Raw genomic sequence first — 22,913 nt, forward strand, 5'->3', positions numbered from 1 at the left:
AGTGCTTTCAGGCTGGTCTAACTGAGCAGTGTTTATACATCCTGACACGCAGATGCAATTATTTGTGTGTGATTACTTGTTAGTTTGTTCAATATGTGTGCCTGGCTGTATTGTACAGCATGTGCACAAGGATGGAGCATGAAGTAAGAGCTGTGTGTGTTTTCTTTATGCTCACAGAAATACAGATGGGATTATTTGCATGTCATTACGTCTGTGTATGTGTGTGCTTTCCTCTGAATGTGTGGTACTTTCTCTCTGTATACCTCCTTTTTCTCTATTTGTGCTTATCATACTGGTTTCTCCTCTCTTTCGACATACCTTTCTATATTTCTTTGTCTCTCCCACTCTTTCCTTTTCTCGCTCTGCGTCTCTCTTTCCTTCCCTCCCTGAGGAATTGGCCTGTCAAGTTTAGCTGGTGTGATCAACAGCACTTTTCTAAGAGCACCGTGACACAGCCAACACGGCTCTTAGCACATCAGAAAGCAGCCATGGCAGCCTTAACAAGGCCCAGAGTAATGCAAAGACAAGTGTCTGCGGTGAGCGCTACAACAACAACACAAACGGCACTCGGGATAACTGCAGACGCAATTTACACTTGTCAGAGAGGGCAGCAGCTCGTGTGATGAAAGACGAACACACGCGGGGTGCGCCTTCACATGTAACCATGTGCAGTCTGTGTTGTTCTGTCATTAACAAGGTGATTCATGTGCTGGATTTCTTTGGCATTCAGCCATTTATCGTCCCACAGGACGGGATGTTAGCGTGCTGGTGATAAACAGTGGTAAACGAGGACCCTGGCAGCAGCTCAGTGGCAGCCACTGAACCCTGCAAAATAACTGTTAAGTTGTTTGGCTCATATTCAATCTTCCAATCTGTGTTTTCTCAAAATAAGTGGCAACACACTTCTGTGATTTTCGATAAATTTACATATTTCTGAAGTGAGGCAGAAAGCACAAGGTCAGGATCTTAAAACAAGACTGAAAAAGCCAAATCAATTCATGTTGCATCAAGAAAATAAATGATTCAAGGATCTGTCTAGCCTAAATAATTTCTTTAGATGTGTACTTTTTGCAGTGTGGTTACAGCTCTACCAGACTGGGGACTGATGCTATGATTCGGATGAAGTAAGGTCGCCAAATCAAACAACGAAAAAGAAACGATGAAAGAAAAAAGGGGTAAAAGTTTCACCCTTTTTTCTTGATTTCAAAATGAATTCATGTAAGTAGTACAAAGTCACTGTGGCAGCACTTGGCAGCATGCTGTGGAGTGGGTTTTTTGTGCCTAATGCCAAGGGGCAAAGTTACAAACAAGGATGATGGCAAGTGGAATCACAGACTTCATGATGTTCAATAAAAGCATGCAGAAACACTCGAGAGAGTAAGCTACGCAAAGACATTTGCATAGTCGTAGACACAGTTATGCACTTAAATCCTAAATTTTCTTACATCAAAAGCACTCAAACTTTTAAGATGCACATATCCTACATACACAGTTTCTGTGGGAGTATGTGCCAGTTCTATGTCTGCACCGAGCACACATGCATTCACACACACAGCCGGGGCTGTTGTGGGTGTACAGAGTGACATTAACTCCCTCTCTAGGCTCTCAGAGATAATCCTGTCTTTGAAGCCTGTTTGCAATATTTTTTTTTATGAGTGCATTTTTCAAATTAGGTTTTTCAGCTCACAATTATGGCGAGAAAATACACACAAGCACAGATATGCTCTCCCTTGATGAAAGGGCAGTCGTCCCTATGAGCGTTGTTTGGCAGCAGGGATGAAGGGAGGATGGAGAGGGAGAAGTAAATGCCATGGCCACAGATCAGGGGATATTTAATAGGGCTAGTGGTTGCTGTATTAAAGGCAGGCTACTGTGGGAATGTCAAAGACACACACACACAAAAGATGTGCCCTCTTCCGGTAAAAAAACAGTAATCTGTCTGTTTAAATTAGCTATGGTCTCTGGGTCTGGACAGCAGGGCTCAGCTGTGTGTCTCTCGTGACCAATCACATGTCCTCGCTTGGCTTGTGGAATCTCTTTTTACTGACGGGTAGTGCCTGCTCACCTGCACAGATACACACAGTCACACAGGTGTGCGTATAAGTGTGTGCATCACCATATTAGCTTTTCCTTTTAAATTTCTAGTCTACCTTACGACCGTATACACTACACTATGTTTATTTGTTGCCACTAAACTTATGTTCCTTCACACATCTTGCGATGCACACATGACACATCATCTGTGAGGGTATATTTTTGGATACAAACTTTAATATTCAGGGAATTACTTCTGAATTTATTAGGCCAAAATATAACTGACCCTTCACTAAGTCCTGCCCCTGAACACAGACTGGCCAATCATAATGTAGTGTCAGCCGGCTCAAACCAGGGTCCGACAATAACGCAGCTGTGCTCCATTGACTCTAATGCAGTCGTCTCAGGCTGGTTTTGTGGATTTGGAGCTAAATGTTGTGCCTGGGGCACGTCGTGTATTAATGATGCTCGTTACCTGGAGAGGTTGGAAAAAGATATACGTTTCTTCCTTGTTCCAAAACCAAAATCAGACCCTGAAAAGTGTAGGGTTAGCTAGCTACTGAAGATATAGCCTACTGAATGTATACACACACTGATTTTGCTTTTAATGATTATAACAGTGAAACAAAGACCGACCCTGCTGTACAGGAACCAGTGAAGGGAAGCAGGGAAACTCTGCTGATAGTCAACCAGCTGTGTGTCATCACAGTGTGTGCAGAAGAAACATTGTTTGACTTCCCCCGGAGATCCCTGCCCGTCCGGCGGCGGTTGAAGCCAAACACTGTTCATCTGCACACACTGTGATGCCACACAGCTGGTTCAGTATCAGCAAAGTTTCCCTTTATATTCATTGTCTTGTGTGGCGATCAGCAGTGATGTGGTGGTTCACTTTTACACTGTGATCTGTAGCCTATAGTTTGGCTTTAGCTTCTAACTATCTTTGTCTTTTTAACCTGTTGTTGCTGCTGAGTCAGTTTGACATCCTGGATATATCCTTCAAACACAGACTGTAGACCCCTTTGTCTGCTGCTCTCTGGAATCACTCTTCCATTTTTCCAAAAATATTATAACATTTCTTCAGGGAGTGCAGTTAGTTACAGTGTGGGCTCAGTGCTTACTCTGACAGCTTGATGGGGCGGGGCTTAGCGAAAGGTCAATTGCAAATCAAATATGCTGAGTGCTACTGCGCCCAAGGATAAAAATGGCTTTCATGCTTAAATACTATTGGCTGATATCGGCTATATTTTAGGTGTGTATGGCTCTGTATTTCCTCACACATCAATCCTCTCAGCAAAGTGAGAAGAATCAATGGAAACGACAACCAGGCTTTGGAATGGTCACAAATTAAGAGCCAACTGGGAGAAAAACTGTTTAATCAATGTTTTTCTTCCTGCTAGTCCAAAATAATTTCAAACTTTTTAAACTACTGCTGGCCATCTCCCATCTTGTCCCTTCACCTCTCTCCCTTCCACTCTCCACACAGAGATACCTGCACAAGCACACACACAAGTAAAACTAATAATGGAATGAGTGGACAGAAGGCAAGATAACTGAGAGGGTAAATAGGTAGCTGTAGAGCCTCTTCTCTTCCTTCGATATCAGTTATCAGTTTTATTTGGTGTGATACAGTTTCTCTAACACCACAATGGACAGCTTGACAGAAAGCATTAGTGGTCAGTCTTACAGCCTGCAGGCCTGACACCAGCGATTTGAGACAACAAACTTCATCCTTGTGTTTTCTTGTTTCTGTGGATAGAGTTTAAATGTAGAGATAGCCATGCAACAACAACTTTAAACATTTTAACCACAGGTTGTTGAAATGAAACAAAGCCCTTTAAGCTGAGGGAACAATATGACATTGTGACATGTCCTTTAAACCTCCTACAGACTGTGAGACTTATAAGTTTATTGCAGCTACACTGTGCGACATGGATCTAATAATCTTAGGTAAGGAAATCAAGTTTGATGTATGCAGACTGTACGATTACAGCGCCAACTGAATCGCAGGCTACGACGTACGATGCAGTAGCTTCCCGTACTGAGTGTGCAAGGATGCTGCACGGGTAATTACTTCTCCAACTGTGAAGCACAACATAGCGGGTCACATTATTGAATAACCTAAAGTTTTGAGGGCACTATATACTGCGGTGTGTCTTCGAGTGTGTTTGCTTGCTGCTAGGTTGCTCACCTGGCAGCTGCAGCTCCACTGCTATTTCCTTCCACGCTTCGTCCTTCTTTATGCAATCATGATAAATACTGTATACACCAGGGGCGATTGCTCTGAGACAACAAGGGAGGCTCAACTTCCCTTTAAATTTCATAGAAGAAATGGTCAAATATGCACTATTGAATTTACACTAAAATAAGAATTTACATTGCATTAAATGTGCGCTAGGATGCGTTTCACATCATGACTATGATGTTCAAACGTCAGCTGTTTATCACCAGTTTCCAAACTCGACCTCCCTGTCATACATTCTCATGTCAGCACGGTGGACGCGGAGCCTCCAGCATTCCTATGAGACAGCGCTGAGCAGGTTTTTTTCATGCAGCAAAGCGAGATGGATAAATGCGACAAAATCACCACTTCTAGGGAGGCTCAGCTTTCCTGGGACCGAATGGAGCTGTATAGGCGGGAGAGGACGCTCGGTGTCTGCATGATGATTGGAGGAATTGTCTAAAAGGCTGAACCCCTTTGTGATTGACAGCGCTTCACATTTCGAGCTCAGTCCCATGCGGATATTTGTGAGTGGAGTCTTCTGACAGAGTGCCGTTCAGGTGGTTAACCCTTTAACACCTAAGCCTCACAATGTCTGACTGGACTTTATTGCTTATTTTAAACCCATCTGAAGATCTTTAAAGTGTGTGTTGCTGTGGTTCTATGGCATGAGTGTGGTTGAAAAACGGCATCAATTAAATGTTCCTTTTATAAGTTACTGCCTCGCTATATGACAAATTGTATGATGTAAACTTAAAGTGACCAGCAGCCGCCACTGGTATACACTGTATAATTTTGGGCTGTCCCAGACGAAAGATGACCAACATGAAGTGGTTCTAAGTTGCACAGTGAAAGAAGGTAAGGATGGCCATTGCCAATAAAATTCCAACAGTGTCAGAAATTTGGGATGACCATCTCACAGTATGACTGCTGTTACGACCTATGTCTACTAACCAACCAACAGAAATGCAGCATGAAATGACGCACTGGTGCTTAACCCAAGCAAACAGACAGATAGCAGCTCTCCATGGAGGCAAAATGTGCTACAAAAATGGGACAGACTCCAGCAAGGAGGAAAACCTTGTTGAGTTGTGACAGCAGAAGCCTTGCCTGTATGATGTGTCTTCCAGAAACTACAGTGTGCATGTGGGACTGTCTGGCGTTAGTATCTTCTAAATTTGAACGAGAGTCTAAAGTAACTTGGTGGCTCTTTGGTGCAGTACCTAAAGTAAAAATCCTGACAGTGACAGTGATAATGCTGCTTATGTTTAGCAGGCATAATGTTCACCATACTTGAGTTTGCATAAAACACTTGCTAATTAGGACTAAACACAAAGCACAGCTGGGACTGTCATTACTTTTTTCAGGTGTTTGTTGAGTGTGATCATAATTCATCCATGAATATATTGAGACATTTCAATGTAATCAGTGAAAACAAATAACACCTGCAGACTGACTTTTAGTCACTAGATGTATTTAAATAGATTTTGATCCAAGTTTGGACCCTCGTTTGTCAGGTCTTCATAAGGTCAAACATTTTGACCAGACTTGGATCGTAATGTTGAAATCCATCCAATATTGTCTAAGAAATGTCAGTGTGGATCAAAGAGGAGTACTTGACCAACAATAATATCGCTACAGCCACAAAAATACATCAAATGAAACCTGTAACATACAGTACACTTGACATGTACCTTAATCATCTCATGGATGAGAATCTCATGCTTGTGACAGTGCAAGATGTTAACGTTTATGGCGTCCTCCTCGGCTGAGCTGTAACGTTAGCTAGCTCAGTGGTGCTAGATGAGTTAGCAGCAGATGCACGCTTCCTTCTGTGCTGTGATTCTGCTGACAACTGTAGTTCAGTAGAAAGAAAATAGTTTGTACTTGAAACTCCTCACAACAAGGTCTCTGGATTATCTTGAGTGACCGGGTCATGATTTCTAGAAAGAGACATTTCTGCTGAGGTTTTCAAATGTATTTTTTGGCACTTTGAGCACCACAAGCTGAGTGCCATCTAGTTTCATTATATTCAAGACAAGGCAGACATCTCTACGGTCAATATCACTAACACTCGGCAACTCACACCAAAAAAACTGAACTGTCCTTTTAAAATTTAGAATAATGACTGTAAAAGAAAGTCCTATACTTTTCCTCTTTACCATCCAGTGTTGCATGGCATTCATCAAAATTTACAAAATAATGATTAAAAAACAGATAAATAATATTTTCTGTGAAGAATGTACTTATAAATCTGGCACTTTGGCAGTGACTTGCTGCATCAGACACTGATGAAATAAAACCGTCCGTTTTGATTCATTGTTGGTCGCCGTTTTAGTTTGCCAGCGCTTGGCGGTGTCTGGGATATGCAGTGGGACAAGACTGAAAGTTAAGGTAAAGTACTTAAAGGCATACTAAGCACCGTTGGCATCCCTTCTGTTTATGTTCAACAATGTTATCAAACACAACAAAGCTAGCTTGCCCCTCCCCCTCTCGTCCTCCGTGACTCTGTCATGAACGAGCGATAGCTGCTAGTTAGCTGCTGGATTTACACACCTGTTCAAGGGATAGTGCACCCAACATGAAAATTCACCCATTATCTACTCACCCTCATGCCGATGGAGGATCAGGTGAAGTTTTAGAGTCCTCACATCACTTGCAGAGATCCAAGGGGAGAGGAGGTAACTTAGCAACAAAATTCCACCTAATGGAGGCAGACGGAGCCCCAGATTCAAACGTCCAAAAACGCATAATTGAAGCCACAAAATATCTCCATACTGCTCATCCATAGTGATCCAAGTGTCCTGAAGCCCCGACATAAAAAGTTGTCGTCATTTACGTCATTTAAACTCTGGTTTTAGCCCCATTGTAGCCTGAAGCTCTAACTGCCTCCATTGGCACCACGTTCTTGTGTGTGTGCTTGCTTTTGCTGGTCTCGCGCTGGCTGGTTGGTGCAGCCTGGACCCAAATGTTTTTGTTGCCATTAGTGGAGCCTGGGCTGCCTACAGAGACCGGACTTTTTCACAGCATATTCAGAGGACTTGTAGCTAGCAGATCGTGAGGAGCTGTTTGCTGTATGTGACAAAAACTTTTCAAGCTTAGGAAGACTTAGAGAACCTTTAAGTCTGACTAAGGCTGGTGGGAGGAGTGGTGGATGGGTCCAACAAACAGACTTTCACTTGGCAGGGCAGTGTTCACATCCCGTAAGATTGTAAAGCCAAACCCTGTTCTTTTTTCCTAAACCCAACCATGTGTGTTAGTGGTTGGCGGAATAAAATGTCAATTCATGTTGTTGTGACATAGTGCGTTTATTTTGAAAGAGACCGTATATAAATGGTAAATATCCTGTTAAAACAGAAGTGTATTTTGAAAGAAGACAACGCATGTAACAGGCAACAACCAACGCACTCAGGGTACCTTGCACGTCATATCTGGAAAGTCCATGACCAATGTGTTGCCTTATTGTCCTATTAAACCTCAATGAGCTTGCCTATAAATATGAGCCAGAACACACACACACACACATACACACACACACACACACACACACACTCATGGACTTGCAATTATCCCTCAGCATGTAAAGGTCTTAAGTGTGCAACTCAAAAGACGTTTCTATTTGCTACCCCCTTACAGTAAAGCTCTCTATCTCTCAAACTCACACACACACACACACACACACACACACACACAGAGCCTAGCTCCAGCACTGAGTGACAGATTGCCTCACTGATGAAAAAAATAAATCAGCATATTCATATCTGTCCTTTGTGTGTTGAATGTGGCTCTAAGCCTTGTGTACGTGTGTGTCCACGTGCTGGTGTATGTGTGGTCGGTGCACACAAGTCTTAGCATGCTGTTTTACCTCTAAACAGCCCCAAATTAAAAATGACCCCATGGATATTGTCAGTCAAGGCAATTAGTCTGGACCTCAGACCGCTGTTGAGGTTTCTCAACTCTTCGACAACATACAGTAGGTGTTTATGCTTTAGATGTTTGCATTAATGGGACACCATCATTATTTCTTATTAGGAGAGAAAAGAAAGTGGTGTTGAATATTTACCTTTGACAACAGCGGTGTTTTCATGTCATCTGCACAATATCCTTGGGATAGTTCAGTGTATATATGATTTGTGTACACAGGCTTTACAGAATGATACTTGTGAGGCTGTTGTATAAAAACATTCCATACCGTCCTTGTTTGATGTCTCTATTTCCCTACAAAATTCAAATGAAGAGAAGTTCATCGACAGACACTGTGTTGATGATGCTGGGAGAAAAATAGTGTGGAGTAAAAAGAGCTGAATAAAAAATTAATGTCTTTGGAAAATGCAGCGTAGAAGATGTGACTGGTTATTAAAAATGCATACACCGCACGTCAATACCACTCGTTAGGAAAGAGGGTTTTTGAAACAAGGGTTGGACCAATGTTTGCAATAAATCTGTCTCAAATGTAAACATTTCCATGTCCTGCAAAGTGAATATAATCAGTGGATTCACACAACTCACTGGAATAAATGTTGGAATTGTATGTTGATTCAGACCACAGATATGTTAGATTTGTACTTCTCACATGTAGCAGTAATGTTGAAACGTTGAAACATCCCGGCAACATCAGCTGATCTCAAACAGCCTAATCAACTGATGGAGCAGCTGATTGACGGAAGGGTGTCACACATGATCACATGATTCCTTTCTATGCACCCAGTTGGCAAATCTCATTCAGGGCGCCCTATTTAAACTGCTCTGGCCTGCCTACTGTTGCTGCTTCCTTTGCAAGCTGCTTTGCAACCTGCCTCCACCCCAGCTCTTCCTTTTCATGCTGTGTCTGACATATCAATGTCATTTCTGTTTGTCACTGATACTGCTCTGTTCTAACCTGGAAATCCAGATGCCCCGCCCCTAGCAAATTCGAATTTGCTCTGCACAGGAATCTGGCCCCGACGAGCAGAGCCCGTTGAATCGCCATCGGACCAATCAGATAAGTCTATCTGACAGAGACAGGCTCTGGATGGGCGTAACGTGATGACAACAGCTCTCCGCTGTAGGAGTCGAAAAGTAAACAGCCAAGATGGCAGCTGCCAAAGGACCGCGTCCATTCAATTTAGCTTTGGAAGAAACGCTAAGCCAACTACACTTATCTTTTTCCTTGAGAGAGGAACAGAAGACTGCCCTAGAAGCCTTCACTTCCAGGAAGGACGTTTTTGCCGTGGGTGCGGTTTGCAATGGCGCTTAGTACAATGAATACGTCACCTCGTTTTTTGCTTTGATTGGCTATCGTGCTATCCAATTGCGTGCAGCAGCATTTAATATGCTGGGTCTTTGCTGCTGCTCTCCCTGCCTTAGGCTTTCAATGTAGGCGCATGGAAGGGCAGAGAGGTTTGCTCTCTATGCCTCAGGATCTCCTCATTTGCACCTGGAAGGGCAGAGAGGTTTGCTCTGCGTGAAGAGGCTTTCTGCGTAGGCCCGAGGAAAAGCGGAAAGGCCCCAGAACAGAGCCATACCACCTAACATAATAAAGCAAATGGAAATAAAGTTTCTTTGACTAAAGTCTTCCTGATTGAACTGTGGTTACTGCGTGGTAAGGTTAAGCCATCTCTAGAGTCGCAAACTCTCGGTCTTGAACAGTGGTATGCTGCTGTATGAAGCTCAGCATAAGTTCAATCAGGAAGACTTTCTTTGTGCCCATGCATTCATAATTCTCTCTATCCCACTGCTTCCTCCAGTCAGTCAATTTTGGGTGTTTACTCTTCTACTTATCCAATCAGTATTCGCCACAATCTCTCTTTTCATCTTCACCACCTCTACCACCACCAGCATCTAGACCTCGGGGTGAATTCCCTATTCTACTATGGATTCATCACCCTCCTTAAATATGTACTTTCTCAATGGGGTCTAATCACCAAAGACCTTTCACATTTTTCATACGCATGTGCACGAGTAATAAATGTTCTTTTTACTGAGAAAAAAATGAGTCTCTCCTGATTGAACTGCTGCTTTGCAGCCATTTCGCCTAAATGTCTTTCCATCCACCGTCTCCTCTTGAGATCTCCCCTGAGATTCGTCATCATGTATGAAATGTACAAATGTAAAATATTTGCGGTTTGCAGAAATGTGCAAATGTACCACTATTTTATTCTGGCAGCTGGGCTGCTGCTTGTTGGGTAAATCTGTAATGCAATTGTTTTTTATTAGATAGAAAATAAACCAGGCCAATAATCAGTAAAACATTACAGTGACAGCAGTAATACCACCATAATTCATTTTGTCATCACAGTCAGAATCAGGAACGTTTCATTGTAAGCTGGTTGCCCCAGCTTACAATGCTGAATGCACAGCAATGATTCAGTCTTAAAGTGAGAATTAAGATGCAGAGACATGGAGAGAGATAGATGTTGTGATTTACTCTCACACACGGGCTATTTAACTTAACAGCTGTTGCTCTCATTAGTTTATTCCAAATGTCCAGAGCAAAGAATAGGCTGTCACAAGTGACAAGAATGACCGATCAGCGCGGGGGGGAAGCACTTGTGCTAATTAACACACAAATCAAAGGGAGACACTAAACCACGAGCACTTTTAAAGGACAAAGACATATCAGCAAGAACCTTAACTAAACTTTTCTGTGACACAGTTCTGACAAATTGACTACCAAATAAACCTTATTTGGTAGTCGGCCCATTCACCAGAAGAAAATGTACTCATTGTATGTTTCTGTAAACCACAAATGTGTTGCCTTTGTACTATGTTTCATATCACAGTTTCTAAAGCAAAGTAGTATACAAGCTGACTTTGTCATCAAGAGGTGGAGGAGACGGTGGATGTGACACCGAGACAAGACGCCTGCCAAGCTGCAGACCACAATTTGAGATCAACAACACCAAATGCAGTTGTTGTTCAGTGAGCCATTGCTGTTTTTCTCAGCTGCTTTTTAGCGAACCAAAAGTGGGTATTTTTTTAGCAACCTGTCACTATTCTCCACCAGGGCTAGTGCCATGAAAAGTGTTTACTGAGACACAGAGATAGTGCCACCAAAATGTGGTATTTTAAGCCAAAACACAATCTTTTCTTAACCATAAGCAAGTGTTGGTTACATCCATCCTCCTCTCCTATGTTTCTTACTCTGGACAGGCCTGACAAATCTTTAACCTTCATGAATGCAAAATTCATTATACAAAAAGGATCGTGGACCGTTTTGTATAGTTTGAGGTGTCCTGTTAGGTATTTAGCTGTCTCTTTTAGGGCTGTTCCAGACTCAGCATCATGTCAGTCAAATCAGGTTCGGCTGTTTAATATGAATATTCAACTATGTGTTCCTTTTATCCCATTTATAGTTTGAGAGTTCTGACACTAGGTATTAAACAGCAGCACATTCTCACTGCGACCTCGTCACATATTAATGTTTGGTCATGGACTCTCCCTGTCGAGATATTATGTGCAAGGGAACCCTGGGTGTGTTGGTTGTTGATGTTCTGGGACATTCAGCCTGTTACATGTATTGTCTGTTTTCAAAATACACTTCCATTTTCACAGGAAATGTACAGTTTGTATACAGTCTCTTTCAAAATAAACTCACTACATCGGTACAACACCACGATTTTTTCCTTCAACAACAAGCGTGCATTGTTACGTTAACATTTACGTGGTTGGGTTTAGGAAAGAAGGACAGGGTTTGGCTTTACAGTTATACAGGTAGCAAACACTGGCCTTCCGGGTGAAAGTCAGTGTGTGTAGGACCAATCCACCACAGCCCTCCTGCCCGCCCTACTTGGACGGGTCAGGGTCAAGTAGGGCTGCACAACTGCACAATTACAGCGAGCAGTCACATAATATGCCAATGTGAAAGGACTGCTTTTTTTGTCAGTGTCTGACGCTGGAAGTCACTTCCCAACAGTCGGTATTCTATGACTTCCGAGTGAGACAGGGTTGTAAACAAAAGCCAGAGACAGTTTGTCATTAAGTTTCTGTGAGCTGTAAGTTCGTCACTTTTAAGTACAAGGTAGAAGAAACGTCTTCTGGGAGCCTGACAGTGCAAAGCGTCTCCTCCTCAGGAGAAAGCGAAGAGCTCTAACTCTGCAACTGAATCTGAGGACTGAAATGTCCCCACAAGTAGGCTAAACTGCACACTGACTGACAAAAAAAAACTGCTTTTCAATCTCAGTCGATTGAGGGGTCTCCGACTGATGATTTGAATCTTCAGTTCTCAAGGGGCAACCCTAATCTCTTCTACAGTATGGGGAAAATGCTTTTTGGGCCCCAACGATCTTTCTTGAGTTGCAGTACCATGAGCAGCCACTGATTAGTCCTAAAATTCCTGCGCATTCAGCCCTGACACACCTTGTCAATAACATAAGTAGCCGATAGAAAATCATATGACTCAGCTAGCTCAGTAATATGCACCACACAGTAATCTCTATCTAATTGTTGCTAAAATTAGCCTAATATTAGACATCATAACTACTGGTCCCAACAAGGCTGTAGCAGCTAAACCCCAAGGTGAGTCGAATTGAACCAGGGTGCATTATTGCTGCTAAATTCAACTTAAGAGGAAGATTGTGTAATTTTGTTTTCTGAGAGTTAAATCATCTGACCTTAAATAGCCTTAAATTATGAGAGAAAGTCACAGAAACAACACTCCCAAACCAGTATAGCTTTTAAGATATGATCTGACAATATTTGGCTAAAGGGTGTCAGAGGCTCGGGGACAGAGTGCAGTTAGCAGTAGAGTTGGTGGAAAGTTGAGAGCCAACCTCCGGTGGTGTATCTGAAATCAACAAAGCCTCTCAGGCATTTTCTCTCTTTGAGGCAGGGAGCTGCATTTTCTGCTCCACTCTCCAGTATGCTATTCAAGTGTGTGTGTGTGTGTGTGTGTGTGTGTGTGTGTGTGTGTGTCGGTGTGTTTGTGTGTGTGTGGCAGCCAATGGTCCTGATCTCTGATAAGAGTAGGAAGAGGATGAATTAAAGAGAGGAAGAAGAAAAATAAATGGCTCGGCACTTCCCTTTCCCATTTCCTCTAACCTGCTACTCCTTTCTTGCTTCCTCTCTAATCTCAGACTGAGGCTGTCTGGCTGCTGCTTTAGCACTTTTCATCCCCTCTCTGGTATTAGCTTGTTTTCCCTTATTACATTGGCTGTTTCCTTTTTGCCTTTTGTGTCCTGCATTTTTTTCCTCCTCACTTTGTTCTCTTTCTTCTTCCCTTTGTTGGCTTGATTATTTCTTACTTTGGCCCCCTTTATTTTTCTCTCCTCTCATCTCTCCACCTGGCTTATCACTTCACCCTCATGTTCGTGTTTTCTCTCAGTCTCTCCATTTGTCTTTCCTCTCTGATCTACCACTAATTTAAAGTGGGAATCTACTAGTCTCCCTGTGTAAATCACAGTCACTAGATTTCTCCTCTTGCTCCCCTTTTTGCTGTTATTGCATTACACCAAATATACACACACACATGCTGTCACAGGGATCAACTCATGTGAAGCCTCCCTGGCTTCAGGCGGGAGGGATGAATGAATGGTGGCAGGAGTAAAAAGATAGAGAGGGGCCTGACAGCATGGGTTCACCTTATTGTGTCAGATGAGAGCAACGGATGGATAAAAAAGGAAGTGTGTCTGTGCATGTGTGTCCGTGCATGTTAGCAGAGTGAAGATACTTTTGCACAGTCCTGCTAACGAATTATAGATACACCTCATCGATACACAGTTGCAGACACAACAGGGAATGGACACAGCTTAGGTGCTAAAGCATGATGCGCCCTGACACACACCCACAGACCTATGCAAGAGGGATTACACTCCCTCGGTCGCTGTCTCTCTGCCTATTGAGATTGGAGTTTTCTTTATAGTGCCACTGGAGTGTCAGGGCGACACTGAGTGATCATGATTACAAAGACAAAGAGAGTAAAAGGGAGTATGGGAGGGAGATGTGAGGGGGATAAAACAGCGGGGAGTGGCTGGATGGGAGAGGAGAAAAAAGGCATGGGAAAAGATAAAAGATACTGAGGTAAAGGTTTTGCCCAAGGGAGAGACTTTAAGCATCGGGGTCTCGTCGGGCGGGTACTGCAATCATGTAGACACATCAGACGGCTGTGATGTCAGTTTACCAGTCAATCTACAGTTATGTTCTGGCCTTCACCCATGGCTATGAGCTTTAGATAGTGACTAAAGAGCAACATGCTGGAATACCTCCCTGTGGGCGGGGAGCAGACCCGGGGCTGACATGCTGCAGGGATTACAGCGTATATCCCAACTAGCCTCGGATTCCCTCGGGATCCCCCGTGAGGAGATAGAGGACGTGGGCTGTCTCGAGTAGTCCGCTTAGTCTGCTGCCATCATGAGCGGGATGAAAATAAAGGCAGAGAGAAGAGAAGGTGGGGGGCCCCAGAAAGCACTTTTTGGCTCCTTTTTGCCGATTCAGTGTCTCCACTCTAAACACCCAGGATTAAATTGTCATTTTCGCTCAATCCGCAAAGGGGGGCAGAAGTATTAGAGTTACACCAGACATGAAATTGGGGTCTTTTAGGAGGCTTTCCACAGAATCCAGCAGAATGAGAAATAGTGCAATTTCATTAGAAATTATCCCATTAGAGACTTTTAGAAGAAGTATCATAATAGTTTCTGTCACTGCAGGCGCTGCACAGAGCAGACGGTGATGACAGATGAGATTTATCATATTTATGTTGTTTTCAAACTTGTTTCAAAGGGACACACTGTTAATAACAAATATCATATTAGCTTGGATGTCGGGGTGGGGTTTAAAAAAGTGGTTAGATATTTTAATGCCTATTTTTGTTTGTTTTCAAAGGTGTTCCCGGAGCCGTCTCACCACTTCCTGAAATTTAAATTTGTAGCCATGGGTAGAGTTTCCTTTTCCTTTGTGTATTGAAATGTGGGAATGTAGTGTACATCAAAAATCCAACCATTTTTAGGATGCATTCTGATGTCGTTGAGAGCATTTTGTGTGAACACACCACATACCCAAAACCTGAGAATGGGTATAGGCCTATAGTATGAAATTGGGACACATTATGTGACACTGTTTAATCTTGGAAGTTTATTCAGTTGCCAGTTTGTTTCTAACTGATTCTGACATCAGGAAATGCTTCTCACAAGTTCTCATTCTTCATGAATTTGTTTCCTTCGTGGTCATCCAAGGCCAGCAGAAACAATCTGAATAGCACTTTAAAAACACACTAACAAAGTGCTTTATGAGGCAAAACAAAATAGTAGACAGCATTAAGATAAAAACAGCAATAAAAACATTGAACATAGGCTAAGACCAGATAAATCAGAGTCTGTCATGACAATAAATAAATAATAAAATTGAAAAAAGAAGGATTAAAACTTGACACACAACAGACTTACTGTAAAAAAAGCCTTCCTGTAAAAGCATGTTTTGAGGAGTGTTTTAAACAAAGACAGTGAGTTTGCTAACCTGAGTTCTTCAGGTAAGGAGTTCCCCAGCCGCGGGGCTCTAATGGAAAATGCCTGGTTTCCTTTTGTAATGAGGCAGGCTGCAGGAACAGTTCGGAGGGTCCTACCTGAGGGGCGCAGGCAGCAGCTAGGCTCATAGGGCGTGTGTAAATCTGCAATGAATGTATGAGCAAGGCCATGTAGGGCTTTAAAAGTATTTGGTGAAAGTTTAAAATCAATTTTATACATAACACATAGCCAGTGTAGCATTGTAAGGGTGGGTGTTATGGGGTTTTGTCTGTTGGAATTAGTTAAAAGTCTGGTAGCCGAGTTTTGAACAAGCTGGAGACAGGATGTGGTCTTCTGGCTGAGCCCTGAATACAGGGAATTACAGTAATTCAGACATGATGAGATAAAAGCATGAATGACTTTTTGAAGGTCTCCTAGAGATAAAAAAAAAAAAAAAATTTTCTTTTGCAATGTCTCTAATTTGATGAAAGCACGATTGCACAGCCTTGGTTATTTGTATGTCGAATCAGAGCTCAGAGTCAAAAATGACACCCAAATTGTGGGCAGGATGCTTTACATTTGAGGGCATGCTCCCAAGGTTCTGTTTTGAGTCAGGAGGTCGGGTTTGGGGGACCAAAAAAGAAAGGACCTCAGATTGAGACTCACTGAGCTGGAGAAAGTTTTGTGACATGCAAATCCGAGAGACAAGCCATAACATGAGAGAGACTGTCACTACCAGTCAGCGTAACATAAAGCTGCGTGTCGTCTGCATAACTGTGGAAATTGATAGTATAATATCATATCCCCTCTAAGCTGACGGGACAAACTTAATAGCAAATAATATGGAGCAACATCAGCATTCATTTGAGGCATGTTTCTGTTCACATCAGCCAGTACCCGATTTGAAGAGAACATTGCATCCTCCAGCTAAATGCCTGACAACCCAACATGAACTTTCTGGAAGGAAGAATGATTCCTCTCCGATTCATTTTGTCATTCAACTTTGTGACTTGTTTTCACATTTTTGTCAGCAACCAACTTTAAAAGCCCTACTTTTTTTTTTTTCTGTTGCAAGCCTTGCGCTCCAACGAAACAAGTAAGAGCTCTCTATGCACTCAAGAAAGAAAAAAAAAAAGAGTCAAGTCTCTTGTATGGCGCACAAAGAGCATGCATGAAAGCATTAAAATGAATGCTTTTGGGGCATTGTGGGGTAAGAGAGAGAGCAAGACCGCCAGGAAAGAAGAGGAGAAATCAGAGAGATGGAACTTGCTGGAGGAGAGAGATGGAAGAGGACAGAGGTGGAGAGCAAAGGAAAGGAAGGGAAAGAGGAGCAGAGCGCTCTTTTAAATGGAAATTGGCTCTTCCACTGATGGCTGGGACGAGTAATGACGACCCCCTCTGACTACTTGAATGTAGTGTCAGCATTTTTGCATACACACACATGCGCATACACACACAATATGTTCACATAACCGTCATCCCACACGTCCACACATCTACATACACATTTTAAAAGCATGCAAGAACTTACTGATGGCACACACACACTCTTCCCCACCCTCCAGAGACAAGGAACAGCATGAAAGTGTGATGATGCATCATTTTCTTAAGCACCTCTATCCATCTTCCCTTCCTCACCGTCTCTCAGTCTCTGCTTTTCACACCCTTCATTTTAAGGAGGAGGCTGGAAACTTACCTCAGCTGTATGTGGGTGCACACAGAGCAGTGGATATGCCTAAGTATTATAACTGGACACTGTGAGTGTGTGTGTCCGAGTTCTTACAACCAAACAGAATGCCTGAGAGATCATCTGTGTGCAAGTATAACATCCACATATTTCACCGAGCCTCTCAAAATCTAGCAGGAAGACAAAATAGTCTGTAATCATATAATTTGGAGAATAAACATTGAAAAAATGCATCCAAAATTTCCTTCCTCGAGTCCATTTGCTTTCTATTTATCTAACAATATAAAAACATCACACACCATGAATTATAATGAGGTGCTGATCACTGGCAGGAGATTGTAGAAAACAAGTGTCGCACAATCTGGCTCCATATGCATTTATTTTATTTTGATGATGTTTCGGCCTTTGGACCGTCTTTAAGATCGAAAAACATATTTTGCCATGTGCACAAAATAGTTAGTAAATTGGTAATCCAACCAGGTGTGTGGGAAATTCAGTCTTGAATTTCATTTCCCCCCGCCTGGACTATTGCAACTCATTATATTTTTGTATTACTCAGTCTTGTTTATCCTGTCTTCCACTAGTCCAAAATGCCGCAGCAAGAGACCGAGGTTACATTTGATATTGATGCCAATGGTATCATGAATGTCCCTGCTGTAGACAAGACCACTGGCAAGGAAAATAAGATCACCATCACCAGTAGCCATGTTTCCATCAGCTTGTTTAGATGCGCATCTAGAAGTATCGCATCGGAAAATTATGATGGAAACATCAAAATTCGAATTAAAATCCCCTGATTCGCACAAACTAAAATACGCTTGCTTTAGCCGGGTTTTGGTTGATTCGAAAAAATGTTGATTCGCAAAACGGGGGATGGAAACAGTTATGCTCGAATTAAGTCTGACGTAGCGCACCTCTCTCCATGGTGATATCCACACTGCGGGTCGGGAAGACGGTAATCCATTTACAAGCTGGTTGCCAACTGCCAGAAAACATATAAGTAGAATGCGAGACTTGTTTTGTTTCTGGTTCTGCGGAAAACTCGCGCAAGTTCATAGTTTTCACCAAAGTCCGTACAAATACAAAGCTGAAGACGACATCCAGCGTGACAAGGTGTCTGCTAAGAATGGCCTGTAGTTGTATGCCTTCAACATGAAGTCGACTGTGGAGGATGAAAAGCTTGCTGGCAAGATCAGTGAAGATGACAAGCAAAAAAAGAAGGAGCACATTACCCCCATTCTTGCCTCCACACTGCCTGTTGGCTACAGAATACATTTTAAGATCATGGTGTTTGTCTACCAAGTGTTTAACAGCCTCGCCTCCTCTTACTTCTCTCCCCATATCACACTGTGAGAGCTCTGAGATCGTCTGACCAAAGACTTCTGTCTGTCCCGAGATCCTGGACTAAGTGTTATAGGGACAAGGCTTTCTCTATCGCTGCCCCGATACCAACGATACTACTTAATAGTGTTTCTCTTCTTTGGTTTGTTCGTGTTCTTCTCTGTGTGTGCTGTAAGAGCACTTTGGATCAACTCTGTGTTTAAAATGCTATATAAATAAAGCTGACTTGACTTGACTTGGTTAGTGGTTGCTGCAGGAACTTTTCAGAGATCAATGGCTAAGCAGGGGTGCCAGCGAAGTACAGCTTCCCAATTTGAGCAGTTGGTTCTGACCCTCAGCTACTACTGCACATGCAGTTCTATTAAGGTCACAGTACATGATGGTGTCCTGAATCTAGTTCAAACAAATAAAACTGAAATCTGAATTATATCACAAAAGCACTAAAGTGTTTAGTATGCTTCTATGGAGCGGGGTCGTACAAAGTGTCATCTGTAAAGTATTAAAAGGCACAAGTGTTTTATGATTTGTATTTTTCAAATCCCTATTCACACAGGCAGGGGAAAAGCTAGAAAGGGGTGAGATGCAATGATTCATGCAAATGGTGCACCTCTGTACCGGTTCTATTCAAAGGACTTAATGCGTTTTGTACACATAAAACATGGCTGAAGAGGTTGTGTGAAGGTAAAAAACAAAAAGCTTGGGAGCAAAGGTCACATCTTGCAGACTTTTCCAGCTTTATAAACCATTGTTGCATAAAAGAAAGTATGCTTGTCATATTATCCTTCTCAGAAAATCATCAGCATCAGTATTCAAACTTCAGAGGGGACTGAGAATAGAATACAGTACAATACAGTAAGATATTATATATATCCCTTTTGTTCACCAGGGGTGGAAATTTGTCTTTGGCTCACCAAACACAAAAGACAACATTGTAAAAAGCCAACCTGGTCTCACTCCAAGCTTGGCAGAATCCGGTGCTTGGGCAGTGACTTGTGGCGGCAGACACTGATGAAAAAAGATGTCCTTTAACGTTGGTATGATACACAGCTGGTCGCTGTTATAATTTAACGGCACTGGGCAGCGTCAGGGGGAAACGCGGCAGGACAAGAACGAAAGTTAAGACGGGGAAAGTCTGAGTAGAGTGGCTGGGAGTGGTGATGGATGGGTCCAACAAACACTGACCTTCACCCAGGAGAGCGGTGTTAGCCTCCTGTAAGATTATAAAGCCAAACCCTGTTCTTTTTTCCTAAACTCAACCATGTGCTGGAGTAAAAAAAAAAGGCAATTCGCCTTGTTGAACTGACGTAGTGTGTTTATTCTGAGAGAGACTGTATGTAAATGGTAAATTTCCTGTGAAAACGGATATGTATTTTGAAAGGAGACAATGCACGTAACAGGCAGAACTCAGCACGGCTTCTCAGAACGTCAACAACCAAGCACCCAGAGTGCAAGGTTTCCAGGTTTCAAATCATATCTGGACGTAGAAAATGCATGACTAAACACTGATATGTGACGAGGTCGGAGTGAGAATGTGTTGGCATGCTTTCTTCCTCATCCTTTCTGTCAAGAGCTGGGTGGAGGGCTTTTGTTGCTTGCCAACTATTTTACTTGCCATTTTCACAATCCTAGAGAGTTTATTCTTGGATGTACAGTTAAGATGACTGTACCAGGCAGGAAGGTGAAAAGTTAAAACACTCTCAACCATAGTTTTGTACACCAATTCTAAAGTCTGCTGACTAACACCAAGGCCACTGAGATGGAGTCACTTTGATTATCTCTTGAAATTATACTCCAGAGAAGGTCACATGGGAATCCAGAACCATACCAAGGTATTTAAAATTTTCCACAGTCTTCAGATCTCATTTTGTGCAAATAATCAGTTCTTCAGTCTTGGCCACATTCATTTCTAACTTGCTGATGCGACACCGTGTTTGAAGGGTCTCCGCGAGGGCAAGGTAGGCAGCTTCACCTAATGGGTGTGTTTGCTGTAAAAGACCAACTAAGGCCATGTTGGCATATTTAAACAATCTAAAATATTTCTCATTGATCATTAATTCATTAGTAAACAGAGAGGATAGCACAGGGGGAAAGAACACATCCTTGTGGGCAGCCTGTGCTTGCAGTGAGCACTTCCAACATGCTCCCCCTGACACAGACTCTCGGCAGGTAAGAAAGTCTAGAGAACTAATGCTGTATTAATGTTCAGATCAATCAGCCTTTTCAGGAGTATATGCGTCTTCATCGAGTTAGAAACTGAGCTAAAATCCACAAATAAAGCCCGGGCACATCCTTATCCTTTTATATCGTCAGTGCATCTGTTGCTCTTATATGCAAACTGGAGTGGATCTAGCGTAGTGACCACAGTGTTGTTCAGGTGGCGGGCCAGACCACAGTCCATGGTTTTACACAGTCTGGAAGTTATTGCAATAGGTTGCAAATCATTTGGTATACTTGCACCTTCTTCTTTTGTGGTGCTGGCCTTTTTACTGAGAGTTCCCATGATTTTGGCACTGTGCATGTGTCTAGGAGGGACTAATACAACCTTGCAGAAACTGCTTTTAGTTGAGCAGCACAGTCTTTAAGAAGTCTGGCTTTTAGACCGTCTGGCTCCAGTTTAAATAGACTACTGAAAATATGGTTTCAAACAGTGTTGGATAATCTGACAAATTTTGTCAGGATACAAAGTTCATTTGAAGCATACGTTATATGTTATACAGTACTTTAATGCAGTTTAAAAATACTTTAAATAACCACAATGGAGACATAGTTTCTCCAACAGATAGTCTAGTAAATGCACATATCTGCTTGCTGTGGAAGTAAAGGGAGTCGAGGCTTACTGACCTATAAAAAATAAAGGTTGAAAAGGCAAAGTGGGCACACAGTTTCCCGGTGATTATTTCTAATTTGTACTGCTGTGTTGTGCTCCTTTTGTTAGCTGGCAGTGGAAGGCTGGAAAGAACTGGGGTTCCTAATGCAGTCCTTGCTGTGTCCTTGTTCCAAAGGTGCAGATCCCAGGAGACTGGTTGCTTGATATCCTTGCAGAGTTAGAAGTCTGGTGCTAACTCAGCTTGGTTCTCCTTGTTGGTTGCAAACCTTGTGTTTGCACACTAACTTGTCTGGTCTTCAGGTTCTATGTCTGCTGGAAGCTGCAGCTCCTACTGTGAGCATGCAGAGATGAGAGAACGGGGGAAGGGCGTAGCAGGTCCTCCTGCCTACGTCCTACCTCTATGGAGGTTCAGGAGAAGAGAGAGCGAGTCTGATGGAGAGCAGAAACGTCTCCTTCAGTAGTGCCCAGTCAAGTTTGAAATCTGAGCCCATGGGCAGGGCTCTGGTCCTGTGAGATGAGTGCCAAATGGCTGTCCTTTCTTTCATGAACAAAAAACATGCAGTCTCAGCCACCATTTCAGACTGCAAGACCCAGAGAAAAAGCCTTCACATGTTCCAGTTTAGATTGTAACAAACCACAAATCATCTGTGGTCCAGTGAATCCCAACACATCTTACAGTAATAGGCTGACATTATGTATCTGTGGTTACACAATCACCTCTGAAATCTGATTTAAACTAAACATTTAGATCATGATTCGTACATGTTTGGCTTTTCATACGCAGGTTACAACACAACGCCAAAAACCTGCTGAGTTTCACACATTGAGTTTCTCCTTTTTTTTCTTCTTTTTTTTGATGATCACAGCCCCTTTGAGGAGTTTCTACTTCCACATGATCGTTTTCATGTCTGCCTTGCTTCCTCTGCTCCTCATCTTCCTCTCACATTCACAGAGAGAGGAACTCTTGGGCCCACTGTGTGAGTTCTCTTCAGTGTACTGCAGGCGAGCACACTACTCAAGAGAGACCAAATAGCTTCCTATTAAACCCACACTGCTTTTAAGACAGTCGAGCCATAGTGCAAGCCTGTGTGTTACTGTGCCTGTGTATGAGTAGTGAGTGTGTGTGTACTGAATGTGTTTTCTGTCCATCTAAATGTATGCATCCAGCTCACATCATACAAAGACTTTCTGTGTGATTTTTGGACGCATGTCTGTATGTGTAAATATGCTAGTCCTGTTTGTACTGTCAGTGTATTCATGCTGCACCTGTGGATGATAGCATCAGTAGCAGCAGAGTTCTTCAGAGCCTCTTAAATAGGACTAAATTATTTAGCAGGGACACAAATGCAGCTCAGTAGTGGCTCTGGAAGATTACAGGAACCACTGCTTCAT

At 42.6% G+C, this 22,913-nt stretch overlaps 1 protein-coding gene across 1 annotated transcript in view; it reads left to right on the plus strand.

The window, feature by feature from the left end:
• The window catches only part of LOC117260077 (calsyntenin-2-like), a 373,596-nt gene that overhangs the window by 238,653 nt on the left and 112,030 nt on the right, over positions 1 to 22,913 (plus strand). The window lies entirely within an intron of this gene.

This window comes from Epinephelus lanceolatus, chromosome 4, assembly GCF_041903045.1.
Source record: "Epinephelus lanceolatus isolate andai-2023 chromosome 4, ASM4190304v1, whole genome shotgun sequence".
Lineage (NCBI taxonomy): Eukaryota > Metazoa > Chordata > Actinopteri > Perciformes > Serranidae > Epinephelus > Epinephelus lanceolatus.